Genomic DNA, 25,287 nt, shown 5'->3' with positions numbered 1-25,287 from the left:
GCTGGTGCCTCCTCCTTGATTCCCCTCAGAGGCTGAAGGGGAGCTGTGTGCTTACGGAGGGGGGTTGCAGCAGCCTTGTTGTCCTTCTGGAAGCAAGGAGCAGTCACTTCTCCAGACCCTGGGCAGAGCTTTCTCTTCACCCGGCATTGCTCGTACATCTCTGCTCAGTCTCTTTCTCCTCCCTGCTGTCTTTCCCTTCCCCTCATCCCCTCCTTTAATTTGCCTTTGCTTATTTTGAATACCAAGCTCCTCCATCACAGTGTTTATAGTTTATAAAGCCTTGGGCCCATTGCTTATGCTCCTTCTTATACCCCTACTTAACCGCCTTGGCTCCCTGTTTCCTTTCCCTGCTTCCAAAGGTTCCAGGATGGATCACAGTCCCTGTCCCCAGCTGTGTGCTGCATACTTCCCACATCCCAGGAGCCCTGTTCCCAGGCACTGCAGCGCTTCAGTCACAAAGTCCTCCTCTTTCTCAGCCTTCACTGCTTTCTATGGAGTCAGCAGCAGACCCCTGCATCTCTCATGAGCATCCCAAGCTGGGAGCAAGTTCTGGAGCAAGTCCTCTGCCATCTGCACGCTGGGACAGACCCAGTGTGGGCCTGAGCCTGTGCTCAGAGCTTCCCTGCCTGCTTTGGGAGCTGAGCTGGTGCTGGCTGGCACGTGCTGGCCCTGGGCTTGTCTCTCTGGCACCAAGTAAATGTCATCGCCTTGCTTTGCAGCCACTTCTCCCTATCAGCCCTTGTCATGGTTTCCCTTCGGCTCGTCCCCAAAGAGGCTGCCATCCATGCAGGGGTGTGGTGAGGAAGGAGTCCTGGCTGCCCCCCAGCTCCGCTCCCCTCCAGCACTGGCTCAGTGCCGTGGCTCTTTAGAGGTGTTTTTAAAGGAACTGAACTTTGAAGCCGTATTTTGGGTCCGAGCAAGCAAAGTGAAGGCGATGTTCATGTGCCAGTGGGGACCGGAGCCATCGGAGAGCGAGAGAATGGCGAGCAGAAGGCGAGGGGGATAGGGACATGCAGTGCCTTGGTCTGAGACTGAGTTAGAGCCTGGTGTCGGGGACCCACATCCTTGAGTGGGGGCTTACACAGGGGTCCTGCAGTGAGCCCAGCAGAGCTGTACTGGAGCTGCAGGGAGCCAGGGATGCAGCACGTGCCAAGCTGCGGAGCAGCAGTGAGGCCAGCCAAAGGGCAGGGTATGCTGAGCCTGGAAACGGGGAGGCAGGAGCTCAGGTGGGAAGCCGATGGGGTGGCTCCCCATAGCAAAGCCCTCCTTGGCCATGGCACCGTGGTGGGACCCAAGCAGGGCTGGGTGGGTGAGAACAGCTCTGCTCTTGCTCCAGGTGGCCTCTGGCTGAGAGGCAGAGTGAGGGCAGAGGCAGAGTTTGCTCCTCTCAGAGGGGTGCATCCAGAGTTTGAATTCCTGCCTCCTGCACTTTTCCTGCCTGGAACTCCATCCTCCTCCCCTTCCCCAGGCGAAAACATCTGAGCTGAAATAGCTCTGCAGATGGAGACCAGGACACTGCATCCCTTGGAGTCCTTCCCGTTGGGAACCTGCTCACCAGCTCGGGATGCTTCTCCTGGATGGACACATTCCCACGCACGCCACTGCTGCTGCTGCCCCTGCTTGCCTCGTGTCGAAGGGGACAGCTTCCTCCCCTCCCCTGCCCTCCAGAGCCCCGAGGTCCAGCTCATCCCATGCGTGCACGCAGGGAGCAGCCGGCAGGAAAAGCGAGCCAGGCCAGCTCAAAATAGACTGCTTGTCAGAGTTTTCCATGAGACCTTTGAGACTCCTTATCTCTGCGCTGCTGTTCCGGCACGGGACGAGTTGCAGATGGAGGAGCCTCCCTAAGCAACGTTACCTCGCTCACCCCAAGGCTTCCTGCTGCCCGGGCAGGACACGAGGCCGTTATCCCACGGGATAACAACCGCTGCAGGGAGCACAGCAGGGCTAATGGGGTGGAAGTGAACCCTGCCTCGTGTCACGGGGACAGGGGCTACTGAGAAGCTTGGCTTTGCTGGGAGCAGCTTTAGCGGGATGGACAGGCTTGGTAAGCTGCCGGAGGGTGCTCTCCTTCCTCTCCTGCTGTCCCATCCACCCTGCTTCCTGCGGTGCGAGCCCTGAGCCATGCTAAGGTCTGTGCCCCTGCTCTGCAGGGCTGCTGCTTTCCTTGCCAGGAGGCTGCTCCACGGCTTGGTGCTTGTGTGCTCGGCTGTCACGAAGCTGCTGCGTTGCCGGTAGCCCCAGGGCAGGTTTGGCAGCGTGACCCCGGTGCTTTCCACAAGTGCTTTCCTGACCCGGGAAGGATTTTCCTGTGGCCTTCATGAGACAGCTGGGGGGAATTAGTTCCCTGGGTTATGGCGTGCCTGGCTTTCCTCACCGAGCTGGCATGGAGGGGCTGGGCTGGGGAAGCAGGTACGGGAAGCAGGAGGTGCGGAGACAAGCTTTGCATCCATCCTCCTCCTTCCGTTGTGTGCCTGTACAGGGTCCAGGTGGAGGCATAATCCTGCACAAGCTGTGGTGCGCAGCGATGGAGGGTCAGCCCGGCCGTGCCCCGCTGCTCTCATGCAAGATTTGGGATTAAGGCTGAGCCTGCTTCTCACCCGCAAGATGCTGAAGTTTCCTCGAGTGACAGATTAGAGACAGGGTCGGACCTAAAGCGTGGCTGTGCAGTCAGTCCTGGTTCTCACTGCTGCCAGCTAAGCACAGAGCAGGGCTGCCCAATTGCTGACCCCAGTCCTTTCCAAGTGAGAAACCACCACCCGATCCCCCAGCAGCTACTGACTTGTACTGAAGAGGTTAAGGAGGAAATAATGAGCATCCTTTTCATTGCATTTTAGTTCTTAGGGCTTTTGGGGTGACATTTCTGAGGCTTTCCCTATAGCCCCTTCCCCTAAAGGTGTGTGATCCATCCAGGAAGGGGGGCTTTGAGATTGCCACGCAAACTCACGGGACCTACAGCACACTGGTGAGGGCTTCCATCACCAGCAGTGACCACTTAAATGGCACTCAAAGCCTGACTCTGGACAGAGATGCCATGATCTTTATTTGACAGAGGGGGAAACTGAGGCACCAAAGAGGGCTGTTCCTTGCTGCTAGAAGCAAGGATCTGTGGGGCTTCATGTGACAATTGGTCCATAACCTGTCCTGGAGAGGAGGCCAACACTTCCTGCTGCAGGGTTTGCATCAAAGCTGAGCCCTGACCTGATGCTTGCAAGACCCAAAAGGGAAAGGTGATGCTGGGCAGCTGCTTCCTTGTGATCTCTGAGAGTGAGGTTTCGTTTAGGCTGATTCTGATGATCCATCCTTTTAATAGACCAACACGTGTGCAGACCTGCAGAAAACACTCTATGAAATCCAGTAGAAATCCTGCATGGAGGAAAGGGCCATTGAGCTCCTGGGAATGACGGGGCTTTGTTGTCTTTTATGTTCCCCTTGTAGTTCACTTAATCAGCTAATGGCTTTTGCTGACAGATATTTATCAGCCTGAACATGCTTTCCCTGGTCTTGGAATAATAGAAATCTTTCCTCCTGGCTCCAATAAAGAAAGCAGCCCGATATCCCTGACCGTGCAAGGCTGGATATCAATCCTGCTCTTGGCATCCCAGCCCCGGGAGTCGTTAAGAAGAGAATGGCAAAAGCAGACAGCAAAAGCCAGCCAAGGTTAGGAGCAGGCCTGACTGCTGTTACTCTGAGCTCGTTTTCAGGCAGAGATTTCCTATGTTGAACGGGCTGAGGGGCATGGAGTGCTCCAGCAAAGCTGCCCCAGCACTGCAGCGTGTGGAATGGGCCCATTCTGCTCTGGGAGAGGCTTTGTGGAGCGCAGACCCAGGAGGGCAACGTGGCACTGGGGCTGCCATGTCCCCACCAGCTCTGGCTGGACCTGGCTCCAGCATCCCTTGCTCTGTTGCCCCTCCAAAGTCATGTCACTGCAGAGAAGGGGGCTCAGCACCATGCTGGTGACTGATGGCTCTTGCTCTGCGTGTCCTTCCCTCTATACAGAGCTAACCCTCCTCTCCTTTACACCCCGTTTGCCACCCCGGGTTGATTTACTCCTTTCTTACACCAGGTTAGGACGTTGAAATCTGCTTTTAGCCCTGCCTGCAGCAAGTGGAAGTCAATGGGAGGTGCCTCTGTTTGCATTACCCAGGTCTGGCCTTACGAAAATATCTGTTAAGCACAGCCCAGCAAAGCAAAACAGCCCTGGTGCTGTATGGTGATGGTAGATTTATGAGCAAGGAAACAGCCCGTAACGTGTGAGATGCTGCTCTCCATCCTAAATGCAGTTGGACATTCTTTCCAGTGCTAATGGCGATGAAGATTGATGTCCTCAGCCATCCTCTCTGGTGGTGCCAGCAAACACGGGGCTCTTCATGCCTCTGAAAATCACTGAAGTGAGATTTTCCAATGAGTGCTGCTGGGCTGGGGCTTTTGGACATCTAGGGAGTCCAAGCAGGTTGGTAAAAGCTCTCTTGCTCTCTGTATATATGAATGTACGTATATACATCCATATATATTTAGATTTTATAGATGTATATGAGTATGTGTGTGTATAGATTAAAAGGAATCAGCTCCTGTGCTGCTGCTCAGAGCTGGCATCTGCACATTCTCTTTTGGGTTTTTCATGCCAGATAGTACCTGGGACTTACATTGTGACTAAGAATGTTAATTAAAGTGGTGGTTGTGAGCTTCTGGGGGGCTTTGGCCACTCTCTTGCTCAGGAAATCAAATGACCTCACTTGTGAGAGCTGCAGGGTGAAGGGATGAGGCTTCCATCCCTGTGGGCCAGTGAGGAACACATGGAAGAAGGCAGCATTCCTGATGAACAGGGAGCTCCAGAGCATTGGATGCCACTTTCCAGCGGGGATCAGAGGGATGCCCTGGACCAGGTGCTGACCAGCACAAGGCTTTGCAGCCACCTCCATTATACTGAGGGACTTTGACCTTGGTCTGGCAATTCGGTTTGTGGGGGAAAACCATCCTGTAAGCAGCCCCAGACCAGCAACAGCACCTTTTGCATGGCTGATGCAGTCCAAACCCTACCAAAGCCAACTGAGCCATGTCTGCAGCCAGCTCAGAGGCACTTGCCCAGGCCTGGGCTGCGTTTGGCCATTGCAGGGTCTCGTGAGCTCTGTTAGGTCCTGCCAGCCCCCTGCTTCCCTTCATGCGCTCTCATTGCCTGTTGCCTAAATGCAACACGCTTCATTTGTTTCAGTCCAGTCCCCAGGTTTCAGGATGGGAGATGATTTGAGGGAAGATTTATCCCAATTGGAAGTGGGAGAAAGTTTTCCAGTCCCAGATTCTCCCACTGCCATCATCACCGTCACCACGCTGCTGAAGAGCATCTCTTGTGCTGTGTGTAAGTGGGAGGAACATAGACATGGGATGACAGCTCTGTGACCTTGGATAGGCAGGAATGGCTGGAACCAAGAAGGATCTCCCTGGAGATGATGTTAGTCCTCCAGTAACACCTCAGTCATCACTGCACTGTGGTTGCTGTTAAGGATGGGCAGTTCTGGATGGACACGCAGCTCTAAGGCAGATGTTTCTGTCCCAGCAATGGAACTGAGTCCTCACTATGGGGTAAATCAGAGGATCTCACCCAGAATTGAGCTCTGGCAATTTACACCTGCTGAGGAGCTCTGCTGTTGTCCTTGGAGCTGATGAAAAGGCTGCAGAGCCCCGCTCCGCAGTGATTTAGCCTGGCTGTGAATAAGAAACATTCCCAGCAACACTTCCACTTACCCAGCATTCCTCCCTCCTGCATCCCTGTGCGTTTTGCACTGGTTTGGGAGTGCTGTGAACTGGGAAGCGTTTGGCAATGTGTTATCCCAACCCCCTGGCTTTCCCTGCGAAGTGTCAGTTGTGGTTTGTAGGGTTGGGCTGGGATTATTGCCTTTAAATTCAAGGCAGATTGCAGGCACACGTGGGGAATGAGCACTAGATCCTTGCCTCCCTGCTGGGAACTAAGCCCTGGCTGCATAGATCTGCACAAGGGGCCTGGCCTCAGGTCACTCGGATGCTCTTGAGCTGTGATGTGAGCAGTGCTGCCCCAGAGCCCTACTGGGATGTGCGCATCTTGCATTCACTGTAGCCAGGGGAGAAGGAGAGGAGGCTGGTGAGGGAACACATTGCTGAGGAGAGGTTTGCCCCTTGTACAAGTTGCCTCTGATTTTGGCAGGTGACAAAGATCCAACCCTCAATGGAGGGAACCACCACAAAGCCTGCTCCCTGTCCCCTTGGTTCGCATGACCAACATAGGGTACACGAGGAGGTACATGAGGATAAGAGCTTGGCCTCGGGGCCCGCTGTACACTCTAATCCTGACCTTGGTTTGATGTTTAAACTGCTGCAGACTCAATGCATGGTAGAGGCTGAGCAAACCTCAGATCTTGTTTCAGCTGAAACAGGAACCTCTGCACAGCCATTGACACCAGATGGTCTCAGCTGGGTTCAAGTCCAAGTGGATGAGGAAAAGCAGCATAAAATCCATCATGTAGACGTGGCCTTTGTCTCCTGAAGGGAGTAAAAGGGAACCTCAGCCTCTGAGCTGTCTAAAATCAGACTGGGGCACTTGTGGAGTGGAGCCCTGCTACCACGGGCCTGGGGTTTGCTGTTGCTCTGCAGTCACTCCAGTGGAAGGTCCAGGAGAGCTCCAGAAACCCTGGAAGATCCCATTTGCGAGAGCAAAGCCCCGAGCTGTTGTTCTAGGACAGGCCCCTTGCCTGCGAGCCTTGCTGGTGAGTTCTGCTTTGGTTTCTATTAACAAATCCCTGTGGTTATGTGCTCCTGCTGCGCAGAGATGGGCAGAGGGTTCCGAGCCAACACAAATAAGCTTGGGGTCTGGCTGGGGCTCTAGGAAAACAGAGAGTGCACAGAGTCATTGGGGTAACACATTCAGACACAGCCATCAGCCCATCAGGGCTACCTGCCAGGGAGGCTCAGCCATGCTAAGCTGGACCACAGAGGGTCCCCACATCCCCACATCCCGTGCTCTATCCGGCGACCAGCTGTGATGGGGATGGGAATGCAGCCTGGAAACCAGTGCCTGGGATGGGAGAGCCCCTTGCAGGGCTGCAGCTGGGTCCCCTTCACTTGCAATGGTTCATCTTTGGCTGCGAGGGCTCTGGAGCAGGCTCCTTCAGTGCATTGGTATCTGCAGGATGCGATGGGGATGGGGTGAGCCCAGGCCTCCTGCAGCCACCAGATGTTCAAACCCTCTGCTGGGTTCTGCTTGCTGGTGGGTGCTGCTCTGCCTACCGAGGCATTAATATTCCTCCTTCCTGCTTCCTTCCCAGGTGTGCCAAGGTTTACACCACCCTGCTGGGTGTGAGCAGAGTCTGCAGCTGAGAGTGTTCATAGCTCTTAGCCAAAGCCAAGCCTTCGATTGTCTGCTTTTGGCAGAGGAGAGGGAATAAGCCCGGGAAGAACAGGCTCCTCTGAGACTCTCCATTAGAGTCCAGCCATTGCAGCACCTTTGCACGACTTATTTGTGCTCTTTGTTTGCTTAGCAAATGTCTTCAGTGCTCCTCGTCTCTCCTGTTGACACCACAACAAGGAGGAGGGAAACCTTCAGCTGCAGAAGACCCTCCTGCCTGCTGGGTCCTTTGCTCCCCCTTTATGGGCTTCAGGAAGGCAGAGCAGATGGGTGCCAGCACGGTAAGATGGGGTTCTTGGGAGGCTTCTGCAATGGCAATTGATTTTGAGGATTCCAAGAGCAGCCCCTTGAACTCTGATTTCATAAACCCCATCCAGCTTCGGCAATGAGACATCTGCAGCTGATGGGAAGAGCTCTGGGCTCAGCTCTGAACCTTGGTGTCCTCCCTGTCCATCAGTACCTCCAAAATCCTCGTGTTGTGCTGCATCTCTGCCTCATGTGAGGTTTGTTGCACCCCTGTTGCTTGCAGAGTGCTGTGTAGCTACAGCCATGTGCAACGCAGCCTCCTCAGGTCTCTTTCTCTAAGGTCCAAAGTGCAGGTGCATTCAGAGGCTGGTGCTGGAGGACCACACGCTGGGGAGCTCAGCTCTGTGTGCTGGGGACCCGCTGGGCTATGGAGAGCATGAGCCTGGCTTCAAAACACACAGAGGGAAGTCTCCAGCTGGGAAAAGACAAACTCACTCTGTTGAATGTTTTAGGTCCAGTGCGAGCAAACAAGCATCTGGTCGCTTTAATCCCTGTCTGTACTAAGCGAGGATGTTGCCGTGCATTGTCCAAACAAGGTTTGTTGCAAAGGAAGGAAAATAAACCCTAAGAGAAATCTATCAATCACGAATGGAGAACCCTTTGGGAAAGTCAGACACCATCCCTGGAGCTGCAGTGAGATGTGGGCACTGTGTGTCCCAGCTGCGTGCTCAGGAGCATCCTCAGCTCCAGCATTACCACATCATCCCTGCACAGCATCTCTGAGCTGGCCAAATACTGACCGCTGCGGGCGGACGAGCAGCCAGGTCCCAGCCCTGCTGTGGGCTTCCCCTGCTGCACCCAGGGCTTTGCTTCTGCCCTTCTCCTCCACACAGGCTGGAGGCAATGAGAGCACTTGCGGTCCCTGAACCCTGTCCCAGCATCCAGCCGCGCTCCAGGGCGGCTGCCAAAAGGGATGGAGAACAGAAGGAAAAAGGTAGTCTGGCTCCTCATGCACTCTGAGTAGCCAAGCCACCACCTGCAGCAGATCAGAGGCTTGTATTAGCCCCATCTCCATGGAGATTAAACCCTGCTGTCACTCCAGAGGATCAGCGGGAGGGCTCTGCCGATGGCAGGGCGTGCGAGGATAAGAGGAAGCTCCTGCAGCTTGCGCTGCCTGCCAAGGCTAATTGGGATCTTTACACCCCAGGTCCTATCTGTCGCTGTCCCTCTCCAGGAGCAGACAGACCTGTTCTTCCTCTCGTGCCCCAGGGAGCAAGAAACACTTCACGAGCTTCCTGCGCTGGTTTTTAGGGAGTAAAGCAAACGCAGGACAGCGAGTTCCAGCCCGCTGGAGAGCGGGAGGCACTGCGAGCGGCTCGGTGCCCACCGGGAGCTCACAGAAGGGCTCTTGCACCGCTCCACTCGGTTGCCTGTGCCTGAAGCAGTGGGATGCGGCCACCCTCACGTCTTCAGTCCAGCCCGGTGCTGCCTCCCCTTGCGTTGTTCTCTCTGCCTTTCCCTAGCCTGAAGGGCACAGGGTTTCCCTTCTATACTGCACCAAGTGGAGCAGCCTCCCGGCTGCAGGGAGGGGGCTTGAAGCCTGGGGTCCCTTTGCTGCTGCACGGTAGCTCCACAGGAGTGTGCAGTGCTTTAAATTCCCGGAGCCCGGCTCAGTTTGGAGCCACCAAGTCCCCCAGTTCAGAGCAAACAGAGGCAGAGATGGGCTGTGCTCTGTCTATCGACCCCGGCTGGGCATTGGGGTGGGAAGAGCTTTCCCTTCCCGCACGGCCTCGAGAGGATTCGGGAAGCAGAAGGTTTGAGCCGGAGCCCCTGTGCAGTCCTGGCTGCGCTGAGATTTCCCCACATATTCATTAGACATACAGCTCATTCAAGTGTACGTCCAGAGGTTTGAAGGGCTGAAAGGCTCGTTGTATCTACCTGGTGTGATCCCATCCTGCGGGAGCTCAGACCTATGGTGTGTGAAGCAGAGAGGCTCTAACAGTGGGCAACAGCTGCGTGAGGGGGCTCTTTTCTGTCCCAGTTTACAAGGTGCAGGAGGCAGCAGAAAGGCAGAGCCACCGTGGAGCTCAGTGCAGGGCTGCCTGCCTTGTGCTGCATCCCTTAAGGATGCTTCTTAGCCCAAGTGTCCGTCTGTGCAGCTGGAGCCATGGGATGCTACCCCAGCAGAGCCGAGCTGTGCCAACAGCTCCCAGGGAGCAGGGTCCTGGCCCCTCAAGGCCCCTCTTCATGCTGGGACCAGCAGGGTTATCAGGATGGGGTGGCTCCTCTCTAAGATGGAAATTTCTCTTCTGGCCAGAGGCAGCGATCTTGGCTTGCATCCCTGCTCCCTGTCACTGAGCCTCGCCACCTTCCAGGGTTCACTTTGTTCACAAAGAGCCTCAGATAAGCTTCTTGGCAGGGGTGCTCTGTTCTGCTGTGGCATTAGCATGGCTCAAGACAGGGGTTTGTTAATATTAACCTCTTGTATCCCTTAGAAGATGCAGCTCAGACACAGACACTGGGGCTGGGGCAGCAAATCACGGCTCTGCATTGGTGGGAAGCAGCAGCATCGCTGCAGGGGTTGCTTTCCTCTGGGTGCCATCCTGGACTGAGATGTCAGCCCCCCTCCACACCAGGAGCACCCAGCAAGGCCCAGTGAGTAGGAGAAACCTTCTGCCTGGTGCAAGCAGGGTTTGAACCCGCTCCAGTGAGAGCCACGGGGAATCTTGCTGTGGTTATGAGCATGTGTGGCAGAGGCTGGGTCTGTGAAATGCCTGAGGAATGGCTGCAACTCAGGGGACATTTTTTGTCACTGAGTTGGAGCGGTTTATGTGGAGAAGTGCTTCTCCATGAGTAAATTTAACCTGTCTGAACCCCCCTGCTCACGCTCGTAGGACGGTGACTTGGGGGAGCATCTCCTAAAGCACCGCAAGGGATGCTGCGGTCCCCGCGCCGGAGCATGGATCTGGAGCCGTGCAGCGCGCCCTGGTTCGCAGGCAGGGCTGGCTGGCAGCCCCGTGCTGCCCTCCTGCCACTCAGCCTCATTTATCTTCCTTACTGGGGCTGTTTACGCAAGCGAGCCTTGGCCAGAGGCGCCGGGCACCGCTGCGTGCCAAGGGAGGAAGCAGGCGCAGCACAAGCGCTGGTGGCTGGCACCCAGCTGCCTGCACGCTCTCCTTCAGGAACAAAAGGCCAGGATGTGGCCTCTGCGGCTCAGGGTGAGGGGTGGCTCCGGCCCCTCGCATGGCTTGCACCGGGGGGTCCTGGCACGGGGAACCCCCTTCCACCTCGTGCTCTGTGCTGAGCAAGATCCCAGGAGCAGGGTCCTGCTGCTTTGTGTCTCAGCACCTTTGCTCTGAACGTGCTCCTCTCCTGTCCTGGCCAGGCTCTGGGCAACCTCCTCCAGCTGAAGGTCCCATAAGCAGAGATGTTCGGGCACCTCCATGTGAAGTCCCTGGGAGCAGAGCTCCTGAGTGCCTGGGTTTGGTCCTCGCTTAGTCCTGCTGCTGAGCTTGTGGTCGAAAGGAGATGTCTTGGCAGCAAAGCAGCATCCCCTCTGCTCTGGGTTCTGGGCTCAGGCTGGAGCTCAGACCAGTGCCATGCTGCTGCCTGGCTGCAGGGGCTGTTCACCAGCCTGGGCTGGGTTCTGAGCTCAGACCAGTGCCACGCTGCTGACAGCCTCTAAAGAGCCTTGTTTCCCTTTTCCTGCTCCAGCAGACCCCATCGGATGTACAGCTGCGGGTGGGGAAACCACGCGCTGCAGTCCCGAAGACAGAAATGGTCCAGGGATGGTGGCATCTCCACGTCTCTGAGCAGCAGCCATAAAGAGGAGCCTTAAAGTGGCAAAACCCCTTTGACTCCTGCCTCGGGGTAGCCAAGTCTCCCCCGCAGCAGCTTCCCGTGGTGGTGCTGTGCCAGCACACCCGGCTCCAGGAGGGTGTGCGAGACAGAGCACGCTTTGTGTCCCGCCGCGCCCGGGCTTGTCGGGTGAGGAGGAACAGCAGGAACACGCTGGGGTCTGATACAGCACCTCCACCGCGGTGCTGGCCCTTCCCGGGGTCCATGGGGAGCTGGGGGGGGGGGAGGCTCAGGACTGACACCAATGGGTCCTGCTGCTTGTTTGATTGCAGCTTTGTGTCTCAGCACCTTCTGATGGCGGTCCTGGCCAAACTGGATGCGTTCTGGGCAACCTGGTCTAGTTGAAGATGTCCCTGCCCACGGCAGGGGGTTGGATTAGATGTTCTCTGAATGTACCTTCCAACCCAAACCGTTCCATGGGCCTGTCCGTCACAGTGCAGGGGGGAAGGTTGTACCCCAACGCAGAAGCAGGAGGTGACAGCAGTGCTGGGATGGTGGCAGGCTCATGCGTGCCTCGACGCCTTGCTTCTGGCTCCTGGTTGCCCACCCATGGCAAGATCATGCACGGAGTTACTCGGGGACGCTGACTTCTCTCCCACCTCCTTTCCAGGTGACGGGAAACAGAAGAACCCAAGATATTTAAAAGCAGGAAGCCAGATTCTGTAAACTGTCTAAAAACGTCTCCTCCGGAGATGAGATTTCGCTCTGGCTCCAGGCCCAAAGGAAGGATCAGTGCTAAAGAAAGTGAGTGAGGAGGAAGGGGTGATGGCAGCGGGAGAGCATCCTCCTTCATCCCCCTGCCCCGGACACCCTAGAGCTTGGGTCTCAGTGTGCCGCAGGACGAGCTGCTGCCTGTGAGCCAGGGTTAAACCATTTTAACTCATGAACCCTGCACATTTTTGCCTTGTAGCCCCAGGGAAGAGTCAGTGCTGCTGGAGGGAACCGAATTCACAGAGGAGAAAGAGCTTCCTGCTGCTGGAGAGCTGCTGGTGGCATTGGGACACCGAATCCCCAGGTCTATGGCAGGAGCCCTTGCTTTCCAGCCTTGCCTTACTGAAACCCTTTTACAAACCAGCTCTGATCGCTGCCACTGGTACCTCCTCCACTGGGTTTGGGAGCTGGGAATTGCAGGGATGATGAGCTCTGCTGCTTTGTTTCCCAAAAGTGGTTTTCCTTGAGCCTGACACATCAGTGATGAACCCAGAGCCCTGGGGTGGCTCGTCACGCACGGCTGCTTTCAGCAGCTCATCCGCAGACACCTCATCTGCCCCCCGGGCCTGCCTCACCTGCGTGCTGGGTGATGGAGAACACCTCTGCAACGTGAACAGCGCCCACAGGAAGTCTTATTCCGTGTCTGATCCCCACCAGCTCCTCAGTAACCGCGGGTGGGCTCAAAGCCATCTCACTGGGTGCTGCTCTGTCTTTCGGGGTGTGCTGAGCACGTCAGCACTGCGGGGCTGTTGGCCAGGAAGGGCATCTCCCGGGGCACAGATGGTGTTTGTGGGGAGGGAGGAGAAGTGGGATTTGGGAATGTCTTCCTTTCACATGCAATTCCTGTGAATTCTAGGCAAACCATCCCCATCTCCCATGGCCGGCCTCAGGGTGAATACCCTTTACCGGTGTGGCTGCCAGGAGCGAGGCGAAGCCTGTCAGCACCACTCGGGACAAAGAACAGATCCCAGGGACGAGGGTCTGAGCAGCGGGAAGCCAGACAAGTGCTCTCCTGAGGCAGGCACTCACAGACATCCTCTCCCTTGTGACCGGCTCTTCCTGCCTCCCTGATCCTATTTACATCCCAAAGAAAGCCCTGGGAAAAACAATCCTCCACCCCCCCCAAGTCACTGGCTGCCGAAGTAGGAAAGCCAAAGAGCCCCTGGGATGCAGGGGAAGGGCATGGAAGCAGCAGGGACCTGTGCCGCTGCTCCAGCTCTGCGCCTTGCAGAGGGGTGGGAGGAGATCTCGCTTCCCAAAAGGCAAGCAAGGAGGGTTCAGCAGCACGGGATGGGGAGCAGAGCTCCTGCTTTCAGCATCCCACCTCCTCCGTGCCGGAGCAGGGCTGCAGGGAGAGGAGGGATGCAGGAAGGGGCGTGGGTGCTCTGAATGACACGAGTCGTTTGCACCCAGCAGTGGGGAAGCACTTAAACCCCAGCAATGCTGGGGAAGGGGAAGAGGAGAGGGGGCTGAGGAGGTGGGCTTCAGGCACGGTCCATCCCCGGGCAGAGCAGGGCAGCAGGCTCACACGGCCTGGCAGAGGGACTCCATCCCTTTTTGCCTGTAACCGATGGAACCCCAGCATCAATCGGGTTGATCCTGTGAGTCTGGGATCTTGGCTCATGCCAGCTTGTCCAGAGGAACAGCCAAGAGACACGAGAGAGGCTGCCAGAGGGGAAGCTGATGCTCCTCTCCTGGCATGTGACAGCGTGTAGGTATTGATCTGCACCACCCATCCCTGGCTCCCAGCTCTCATAGAGCTGCTGAGGACCTCTGATGAGTTCTTTATGTGGAGAGGTGAGGGCAGGAATTGATTTGAATGGGAGTGTGAAACCTCCGGATACAGCAGGAGCTCTCCAAATGCTTCTTAAACCACCCGATCTTAAACCCAAAAGGTTTTAGTTACTGGGTTTATTCTCACCTATTCAGGTTTGGAAGAGATCAGTCGACTTTTGGATTTCACCCCCTTGCAGAAGCTGCTTTCCCAAATGAAACCAGCCAAGCCCTGGAGGCACAGAGGAAAATGCAGGTATTTTCATCTCCAGTTTCTTGTGGATGAAAATGTCTCAGTTTTCCCCTGTTCCCAGCAGCCCTGAACTGAGTCACTCAAAAACCTGGGGTTTGCTTCAAAAGATCAGAGGGGAACTGTTCAAAAACTCAACCTAATCCGTGGGGGTTGATTTCCTAGCAGGGAAGCCAAGTTGCTTGCTGCAGGGAAGGAAGAAAGCTCGGGATGAGCTTGTGTCCCTGGCCTTGTTTTTAACCTGTCCTTAGCTGACACCTCTGGCTGCCGCACGCACTTGAAGAGGTGAGTTTGGCCCCTGCCCAAATGCCTGATCCCACATAAACATGTTTGGTTTTTACAGGGAGGACGGAGCACGCACAGGAGCGATGCCCCCCCCCAGTCTGTACAGACCCATTCCCTGCTGGGATGGGACTGGCTGGCTGCTCACTCACAGCTGAGAGGTGTAGCATGGCTGTACCATCCCCTTTGACAGCACAGAAACACCTCAGTGCTCCCAGCTTCCCCCTCCAGCATCTTGTCCGGAGGCAAATGTGGTCCAAATTGGGGGGGGGCCCTCATCCTCCCCTCCTGTTTTCCATTTCCCTGGACCCAGTGTTATGTTCATCCCTGTGCTCCCAGGATTCGTGTTGGCAAATGGCTCTGAGAACAGGGGGGCCCGAAAGCCAGAGCAAAGGGATTCCTTCTGTCAAGGAGCGCTGATTATAATTACTGCAAAGTAAATAAACCCCAAAGAGCAGCAGCATCCTGGAGGCACGCAAAGCTTGTGCAACCTCTGCAAAACCCGGGAGCAGATCCTCTGTGTGTGTGTGTGTGTCCCAGGGAATGGGATGAGTTTGGAGCAAATACTTCATTTTACAGCATCCTGCCCTGGGCTCATATGGGAGCAGCCTGAGGAGATGGGGATTGGGAAAGGGAAGCATCTCTCTGGGTGTTTTGCACGGAGAGGACACCTTTCTGCTGGGCAGGAGTCCTCTTTGCTCCCTTTCTGGGCTATTTGGAGCCAGGGATGACTTTCTCATCCCATGGAACGCAGCCAAGCAGGAATCACCTCTGGGTGATTCCTGGGGATGGTCCCTAGCACATCTCCCAAGGCAGGGGGCATTGCCAAGGGATGCAGGACAGGATCCGGCCTCCCTCCTGCATCCTGAATGTGTGCAGGCAGAGCACCCCAACCTGGCATGGCCTCACCTGCACAGGCCAGACCTTTGTACCTTAGAAACACAGCTCACACACTCATTTCCTCTTTACAGGGGATTTGGGGTGAGCTGGGGAGGGCAGTGAGCCCCTGAGCTGCTGGAAGGGGATGTGACCCCCAGGAGGAGGATGCAGCAGGGCTTGCTGGAGATGCTGCACTTCTGTCTCCCTAAACCCAGGCTGGGACAATGCTGTGCTGGGGGTCAAGGGAAACGCAGGAGCGAAGCCAGGGAATGCTGCACTGGGACAGTCTGGGTGCAGGTGCTGCCACAGGGAGCACACTGGGGACAGGCTGTCTATGGGGGACACGCAGATGAGCCCATGGAGGGGAAAGGGCTCTGGGATGGAGCCCATGTGTTGCACGGCTTTACCCCAGAGCAGCCAGGCTTTTGCCTAGCAAAGCTGTTTCTATCCCCCTAATGACTGGGAGCAACCCTCCAGGTTTATATGCAGCCAGACAGTGCCTGTTTACACCAGTGCAAATGTTCCTCTGTAGCCTAAATCACCCCCCTCTATCTCTGCATGTCCCCTGCCTGCAGGGCTGTTTACAGCTCTCCATCCTACCTCCTTGCTCCTTGGCTTCCCAGCTCCCATAGACCTCCTGCAAGCTGGACACTCAGAATCCCAGTTCCTCTTCATCCATCCCAGTTCCCCCTTATTTTCCCTGAGCACGAGTGACCACAATTGCTCCCCTTGAGCCTTCCCAAGGGCTCAGTCTCAGTTCTCCTCCTGCTCTTTTCTCCCGAGCAAGTCTGTGCCTGCTGCAGCACTCAGCCCCTGCCAGGCTGGATTGTGGCCACACGGGGCTGGTGGCTGGAGCATCCTCCCCATGCCTGTCAGTGGAGCCGGGAGCATCTAACACTGAGCGACCATCGGAGCGCCTGCTCCGTTCACTGCTGTGATTGCTTCCAGCCTTCAAGCAGCATTTCGGACACAGCTGTCTGGTGGAAAAGAGGGGTTTATTTCCCCTCCTGCCTCGCTGTGGGTGCAGCACACGGTACCGAAGAGCAGTGAGTTGTGGTGCTGGAATTAGCAGGGGCGTTCGGAGCCCGGCGGCAGCAGGGGCGTTCGCACGAGGCTTCTGCTCTGCTTTCTTTCACGTGGCTTTCAGTAATAGAAGCAGACTTCTCGTGCTAGCAAACCATCTGCTGCTTCCCAAAGGTCTGCAAGGCCATTCACTCCCTGTTTTACCCTCTGCAGACCTCCTGCCGTAGCCCTGGCTGGTTTCATGGTGGAGGGTTTGAGTCTTCAAACCCTGCGGCTGAAGGAGTTCTGGTTTTCCTAGGGTCGGAGCCTCAGGGTGATGCTTGGCCAGGAGAAAAAGGGGGGAAAGCATCAGCAGGGAGCAAATACCTGCCCCCATCCCCTCTCCCCACCTTTTCTGCGCTGCTGAGGCTCTCTGCTCCTCGCTTTGCTGCTGAGGAGCCGTCTCCAAGTGACAAGGGTGAGCGGATTAATGCATGTGCCTGTCAGCCCTTGGCAGCAAGCAGCTCTGCCACGCCAGCTCTAATTAAACTGAACAAAACCCACCTTTATCTCCAACCTTGCCGCAGGCTCGGATAAGGCAGGAGGCCACTGAGAGCTGAAATCCAGCAGCTCCATCGCACCCAAGAGCCTGGCACCCACCCCTGCATCCCGCTGAGCACGGAGGGGATGGGGAATGTGCCATCCCGAAAGGCAGCTCAGGAAAGGGAAGGGGGCAGGCTGGGCTGCTCCAGCCCCTTCAATGACACCAGCCCCTGGTGGTCTTGTCCATGTCTTATGGCCGAGGGGGGATTTTCCACTTCAGCCTCCAGTCCTTCTAGCAAAACCTTGGATGGACTCCGGGCATCACTTGTCATGGTGCGTTGGAAGGGTCCTGGGTGAAACCTGGTACCTGTTGATGCTCTCAACGGCTGCATAGCAATGTTTAAACCAGAAACAGATGGAAAACGGAGCGAGAGGAGAGAATCCACCGGGAGGGCACACGGATGGGGGATGCAGCCACTCAGATCCCAGTGCTGGTGCGGGGTGGCACTGGAGCTGCCTGTCCCTGCCCAGCCCCACCAGCCCCAGTGTCCCTGCAGCACAGGCTCAGGGATTGCTCGCCTTGCGTTCCTCTTTCTCCTGGCAGAGGACAACTGATCTTACGTAGCTGAGGAAGGCTGATAAGAGCATTATCTGGAGGTACGGCCAGGATGAAGCAGTTGTTTGCAAGGCAACAGCCTTCTCCCTGTTCCCTAAGGAAGGGGGAAGGCAAAGCTAAGCCGAGGGGGGTATTATACAAACCCACATACACAGGGGGCTTAGAGCGTATACGTTACCTGGGTGAGCATCCACAATACATGCTGGTGGTCCTGCCCTTCTATGTCGTTGGGGTTGTTTTTCCTAGCTCCATAGTTTGGAGAACTTTAATTGCTCTATGATTAAGTGACTTCCAATTTCCCTCTCGTCCAATGTAATCCTATTTGTCCCTCCTCCTTTTCCTTTCTTTTGCTTTCCCCCCTCCTGGAAATTAAATTAACATTCCATCTAATTACTCACCCACTTCTCTAATTGCCGAGGGGATGGTGCTGGTGCTTGTGCTCATTTAATTAACTGGGACCCGCACTCTTTAATGCTGGAGAGGATTTATTGGCTGGGGAGCTGGTGTGCGGCGCTCTCTGGCACATGCAGAGGGGGGTAGATGTCAGCCCAGAGGGCTAGGAAAAGGCTGGAGCTGAAATGTCTTTATGGAGCATGCACATGAAGCAAAGAGCTTTCCCTATGGGCTCAGTTGCCTTTCTGCTTGCCCGCGTTTTAACAGAGCTGTGTGTGTTAAATGCCTCGTATCCAGTGTGTGCAGCCGCTCCCGTGTCCCAGCTAAGGGCAGGCAGCGTCTCCCAGCGCTGCAGATCTGCTTGAAGGGGGGGTTAAATGCGCTGCTAGAGACCTGCCTCCGCTCACTGCCTGTGTGTCCCCTCCAGCCCTTGTTGCAGGGCTGATCCCCACCTCTCCTCACAGTGACACAGCCGGGATGTGGCTCCCAGGCTGGGTTATTCCTGCATCCCGAGGCACGAGGTCCGTCTCCCTGACTGCTTTGCATCTCTTTGGGGCAGAACATCTCTGTGCTTGCAGTGCGAGGCTCTGCTCTAAGCTGGTGCTTCCTACCTGTCACCGTAGTGCCAATAGCTGCTCCCTGTGCCACTGGCACTGATCCGGCTGCAAGGCTGAATTCTGACCCACAGACTCGGAGCCTGTGACTGCAGACAGATCCATAAGACTGAGGGCTGCTGCTCCGAGCTCCCAAAGGGATGTCCTGCTGGGAGCAGAGCCTCCTCCTGCCTGAAGGGATATTACCTAATGCTGACCCCCTGCAGTTCTAGCACCAGGGATGAAGCTGGACCACATCCCTGCGGTCCCGAAGGCTGCTGGTGGCTGGTACCAAAACAAGAGCTGTTCCAGCAAGGAGCTGAGCCTGGTGGCATTAAGAGTTCAGCTTTGACTGCATCCCTGCTCTACCAGGGTGGGTGCTGAAAACCATTTGCTTGTGGTACCCTGAGCTGTGGTGGCCGGTTGGGTCAGTGTCCTGGATGCTAACACAGTGTCTTGGATGCTAACACAGATCCAGGCACCTCTGCCTGCCAGCAGTTGTTTTGGAAGAGACCTGGGGAAGTCAGGCTCTGCTCTGCATCCCACGGATAGTACTCCTTGTACCTCAGCGTTTATCCCCTTTGCTTCCCAGCCAAAACACTGCTCCAAGAGCGAGCATCGCTTGCCTCTGAGAAAATGAAGGTGATTTGACTGCGGGGCTTAAATCCGGTGTAAAGCGGCCCGGGATCTGACTGCTGATGGGGAACATCTGGTGTGTGACCTTCCTGCCCGAGGAGGTGTGAAATGACTCGGTGGAGGTACCTCTGCAGCAGGCGGGATGCTGTACAGTGGCTGTTACTGCTCCAGAGCAGAGCCCAAGGCAAGGTCCTAGGGACCTATGGGGATTGCTGGGGGCTGCAGCTTGGCCTTGGTGGTCCAGGTTCAGGTGGAAGAAGTGTCTGGGATAGACGATGGGAGCACTGGTGTTACCACAGAGCTTCTTGCTTTGCCTCTCAACAGCCCTGCTCAGTGACCCACGTGGCTTGTGTCCCCAGTAGCTCCGCATCCCAGCTCCTTCCAAGCATCCCATCTGGACCACGCTATGGGGAGAAGGTGAGCGATCGCTGCCGGCAATCCCTTGTGTCCTTCAGCCCATCGCTGCCCAAACTCACCTCTGGGGACTCGGTTTCTTACGGCTGGAGCTTGCTCCTAACCCGACGCGGTGCTCGGAGCAAGGAGGTGGCTCTGGGCAGAGGCAGAGCCGCCGCTCTCCCGCTGCACAGCGCGGGCAGGAGGAAAAGGGGCTCATAAACCCATGCTTCCATTTCCTCCGCCTCATTGCAAAGCAGAGCGCGCTCGTAACTCACGGTGACAGAGGAGGGTTCCCCGAGCACAGACCCTGCTGACAGGCATTTCGGAACCACTTCCAATTAGGAGGTTCCTGGCTTCTTCCCAACTTTGTGGCCGGGTCAGCTCCATGTGTGTAATTGAGTCCCTGCTGAGCAGCAGGGCTCAGCGTTGCCTTTGCTCACAGGGAAGGTGCAGGACTGGCCCTGACAGCCTGGGGGGGGGGATGCATTTCACACCCAGCACAGGAACCTGCCTCCTACATGGGGCTTTTTTCCCCATTAAAAAGAAAAGAAAAAGAAGATTTTCTGTCGGAAACCACTGGATTTGGGTTTAATACCATGGCGGGGAGGGGTTGGAACAGGATGTTCGTAAGCTGCTTTCCAACCTAAACCGTTCTGTGATTCTAATATAAAATGGTTTTTCAAGGTGGATGCCAAACAAAAGAAAATAGGATTAATCCAGTGTCTCTCTCCCACCTTTCCAGGCTGGTGTCCAAGATCCATCCTTAGGCTGGTGTGGCCAGGGGGAGTGCAGGGACTGGCACAACCATCCGTGCCATTGCTCCCAGTCCTATGGGAGGAGCAGGCTGGGCTGGAGCAGGCTTTGCTGCAGTGAGAGCCTGGTTTATGGCAGCAGAGCTGCCCTGGAGCCTTTTTCCCTCCCTGGAGAATTCCAGGAGAAAGTCATTAGTTTGCTGGTTCCTGTTAACTCTGTGTCAGAGTTGCCATGGTTCTCGCCCAGCTCCTTTCCTGGATGGGGAATGGGAGCACTGGGATGGGGAAAGGCACAAGGCACGGCTGCTGCCATCACCTCCAGGTGACAGGGACATGGGGACCCCTACTACAGCATCCCTGGCTGGTCCCTTGCACCGTGGGCAAAGCCAGTGCCCCGCATCCCTGTTCCACCCCTCTTGCTCTGATGCATTTTGAGCTGGTTCACACCATTTTGCCACAGGCCCCACATTTTCTTCTCTATCTTTTCCCAGGCAGGACTCCGGGTGTCCTGAGCTGAAGTTTCATGGCCCATTAGGATAAGGGAATGATGGCCCCATGGGCCGGGTTCACCGCTCCAGGCTGTGGGGCAGCCAGGAGTGAATTCAGAGCCAGGCTGCAGGACGGGGTCACTTGGGATGCACCTCCTGGAGGTGCTGGGATGCTGGGACCCCCATTCCTGGTTGCTGCTGCTCTGGGGCTGCCTGTCCCAGGGCACCATCACTGCAGAGCCAAGGGGGTGTTTGCTGCACTCAGAGGGTCTGTTCTCATCATCCACGATCTGTGGTCCATGGGGCAGCCCCGACACCCCCCCCCCGCCCCCCTGGCCCTGCTCAGCACCCTCCTTAATCCATTCTGCAGCCGGTTTTGATGAAAAACATCCCACAAAAAGGCAATGAACAGTCACCGAGCAGCACCGCGGCCTCCTCTAATGGTATTTGCTTTGTGGTTTTGGTTTGGAATATCCTTCTCTTAAATGAAGAAAGAAGTTCCCCTCTTGGACTGAAACGATTTGCCTTTATCCCTTCATTTTCTTGCCTTCCTAAACGCTTCCTGGGGCTCCATAGGAGTCTTAAATGGGCCTCTTTAACCTGTTTCCTTCCTGACATCTTCTGCACTGTCCTTTGCTTGTGCATCCGCACCCTCAATTCCCGCATGGGGACTGGGTTTTACAATGCCCAGCTCATCTCAATGAGGGTGTTTGCACTGAGCACTGCCATCAGCAAGGATTTGTCCCATCTCGAGCTGGGTCATGACATTTACAATCACCAGGACCTCAACCAGGTGGAATCTCACACTCACATCCTCCAGGGAAGGTGTTTTATCCAGCGCAATGTATAGGAGCCAGCCCTAGGCGCGCTCCTTCCCCGGCCCGTTCCAGCTCCTTCCAGTATGGTTGTATTTTATCTGTGGAGCTCTGTAAGGATTTTGTTCCGTCATCCTGGAATTTTTATGACTCCTTTGTGTGTATATAATGCGATTGCCCTGGAACAGAGAGAAATTAATCACTGCTCCTTTGTTAGCTTTCAGGAATTTTTCATGTCTACGTGTCTGTTCATCTGTCATGTCCAAATGTGGGGTCCATGGGCTATTTGACATTTAAAATGACTTAATTGCTTAGCTATCCCCCCTCAGTGTTTATGGACACTTGTTCAGAGGGGATTTGGGATGTGACATTATGTACCACATATTTTCGGGCTGGTTCCAATGTCTCACTCCATCCCAGGGGTTCACAACATCTCTTCTCGATACAGATCGTGCCCACGAACTCCATCCTTTCCCAACAGGTTGATGGGGCGAGTGAGAGGTAACATGCACCTGCACATCCCTCCCTGGCTCAATCGATGTGGGAATCTAAGGCCATTGCTGGCTCTGTGTAAGGAAGATGTCGGAGATGTCATTGCACATTGTCTGCACCCAAGCAACTCCAACTGGGAGCCGGAAGCTCCCAGTTACCCTCTGGATCCCCGAGCCTCGTGGCTGGAGGCAGAAGATGCTGGTACCAACCCTGTCAGATCCCACCAGGCGAGGTGTGGGGACAGGCTGACATTTGGGCTCTGAGCGAGCGCCGCAGGGTGGAAGCTGCACATCCCAAACCATATTACACACGTCATTAGGAAAATGTTAGTTACAAGGAAAGATGTAAATTGCAGCAGGCTGTGCTCCCGGAGCGCTCGGCAGCGCCGTGTGCCTCCGCTGCGGCTCTCTAATGGCCTCGACGCTTTCTTGGGCACGTTTGCTCCTGCTCCATTGAGGCTGGTTTGCATTAAGCTGTTTGTTTAGCAGCTACTAGGGGTTTGGCAGGAGAGCTGCTGCCTTCTGCGGGCTGTAGAGCAGGAGGGTGTCATGCAACGTTGCTCTGCACAGCAGGTAGGCACGGCAAGGTGAACCCTCCTCCCCTTCAGAAGCACCATCGCTGCTGCTCGCCCCATACCATCGCACAGCACCCAGGTTCGTTGTGGCAGGGCCATAGGGACCGGGACATCCATGGGTCAGGATCGAGAGGCTGCTCCTGGGAAGGTTTCCTGATGAGCCAAGGTCACCCAGATCCCAGACCCACAGCGGAACCATCCAGACCCGACATGCTCTAAAGGAAACAGTCCCAGCATATTAATACTTGCAAAAACAAACACTAGGAAGGCAGGAGAAGGAATAAGCCATTAAGGGAGCATTAAGTGTCCCAATCCCTCCATTTCCTATATGCCTCCCTGAATGCCCTGTGCCAACAGCATCCTCTGTAAATGGCTTCAGTGGTGCCCTAGGGCTGATGGAGGAGAGGCTGAGGAACCATCAATTCATAGAATCCCAGCTTGGTTTGGGTTGGAAGGGACCTTAAAGTTCATCCAGTGCCAACCCCTGCCATGGGCAGGGACACCTTCCACTAGAGCAGCTTGCTTCAAGCCCCATCCAACCTGGCTGCGCTGGGGACAAGCCACAATGGTGACATGTGCCTGCTCCGTGCTCTGCTCAGCCACCCCTGCCTCTGGGGGCCATCAGCATCCCAAGCTGGGAGATGAAGGCCTTTGTGCAACAGTATCCCCCCAGATCTGCGCTGGGATGTGGCCTGAAAATGCCCTCGAGCCCCAGTCCTGCAAGAGGGGTCCTGGAGACACACAGCTGGATGAAAGCAGACACATCTGGGTTGTATTCCCGCTTGGCTCCAGCCCTGGCTGGGCTCCTTCCTCCTTGCTCCAGGCTGCTCCATGCTGCCACAATGGCCAGAGGGCTTTTGGAGGCAGAGATGGGCTCCCTCCCCTCGGAGGTGCAGAGCCACCCTTGCACCGCAGGTGTTGGGGTGCCCAAAGGATTCCTGCGCTGCCCTTTTCTGGGTTGATGAAATCCAAGCACGGCCATCGTGCTCCCAGCCCTCCCTTGCTGCTTGTGCCCAGGGTGCTGGCACTACTCGGTGTGCTGGTGCCCTCCTCGAGCCCCAGAGCTGCCCCAAGGGATGGGGCTGGCTGTTCCCCCTGCTCTGCTCCGGTGTGGGTCAGACCCTCCACCCGCAGCACGGCACCCAGCTTGGCTTCAACGTGCCCCTCTCCCCCGTGTCATTCACCTCCCTCTTTGTCTTCCCCTCTTCCACAGATACCCGTATAAACAGGATTTCTCGGCGCAGTTTTCCAGTTGGAACCGTTCTATTTTGGGCCTTTTCTTTGTTTGTTTGTTTGCTCGGTGACATCCGTGATGGTTTGCAGCGCAGCCGAAGCCTCTGCAGCCTCAGTGAGGTGCCTGGGGTGCCCCAGCCGGGATGCACGTGCCTCCCCCCCCCCGGCACACGCCGCCTGCCCTGACCTGCACCCCTCCGGCTTACACAACGCAGACGGAAACAGGGATCACGTTGCTTCCAAACCTGCCTCCAAACCAGCCCGGTGCTGCTTTGGGGGAGCTGCAGAAGGGGAGGCTTGCAGTGAAACGCTCCCATGCGATGAAAGGAAATCATCAAGCCGAGCTTTGCGGCCCTGTCTGTCTGCACCTACTGCCAGTTTCCCACATCAAAAAGCTTCTCCCAGCTCTAAACCTGGGGCTGCAGCACCCGCCGGTGCTTGGAAAGGGGCTACAAGAGGGGTAGGGGCTGTCTGTACCCACAAGCTAGCTGTTAACTCTGAAGACTAATGATGTCAGGGCATAGAGCGGCAGGAACTGTCTTGTTTCTAACCAAGGAGCAGTGATACTTTGCATTGAATTCTGTGAACTGAGGCATCTTCCTGTGCTCATCCTGAGGTGAGTGCCTTTACCCACCCACAAGGAGCAGAGGGACCAGCTGCAAGGTGAGGATGTGGGGATGAATGAGGCTGGGGAAGGGTTTGTCCCATTAGGAGATGAAGCAGGGGGTGTCCCTGGCTCTTCTCAAGCATCCCTACCAAGGCTTGGATTGATTTATTTATTATTGCCCTATTACAGCATCCATCAGCTGGATTGGGGCCAGGATCAAGGAGCTGGAATGTTTGTCACCTTGGTCCATCATTGTCCCCAGCCCTGCAGGGATCCGTGACATGTTTATGTGAGACAATATCCCTTCTGGATGTTTCTTTCTTTTCTGCAAACCAAGAAGTTGCCAGAGAAAAGAAACCTTTGGGATGAGATAAAGCGATGCAATTGCAACCCAAAGTACTTTGCATAGGGAGAACGTTACTTAATAACCGGGAAAGTGGAATTTAATGAGAATCTTTAGGGGAATGGGATGCACTCCGGGGATTTTTAGCTCCGACCAACATAAACCTCAGAGTTTCACTGTACCTGGATGCACCTTTTTTGGCTGGGACTCCCCCAGAGCGGGAGCCGCGTGTGCAGCGGGTGCGAATCCAACGCTACAATTCGGTTCTCCTACAGCAAACAAACCCATCCCTTGTGTCCGGACAACGCGCTCCGCTTTGCTCAGCCTGTCCCGGCCGGCGCGGATCCCCCGCCGGTCCCGGCGATGCTGCCGTGGGACCGGGGGCAGCACCGAGGGCAGCGGGCAGAGAGCGGAGGGGATGCGGGGGACAGCG

The 25,287-nt window shown here is 55.9% G+C and overlaps 1 protein-coding gene across 1 annotated transcript in view; it reads right to left on the bottom strand.

The window, feature by feature from the left end:
- Positions 1–25,287, bottom strand: part of LSM7 (LSM7 homolog, U6 small nuclear RNA and mRNA degradation associated) — a 154,262-nt gene that overhangs the window by 128,634 nt on the left and 341 nt on the right. The window lies entirely within an intron of this gene.

Source organism: Pezoporus occidentalis, unplaced genomic scaffold (assembly GCF_034315485.1).
Source record: "Pezoporus occidentalis ecotype Australia unplaced genomic scaffold, CSIRO_AGI_Poc_V1 ctg202, whole genome shotgun sequence".
Classification (NCBI taxonomy): domain Eukaryota; kingdom Metazoa; phylum Chordata; class Aves; order Psittaciformes; family Psittacidae; genus Pezoporus; species Pezoporus occidentalis.
The sequence above is the reverse complement of the archived record's forward strand: the minus strand, read 5'-3'. Positions and strand labels throughout refer to the sequence as shown.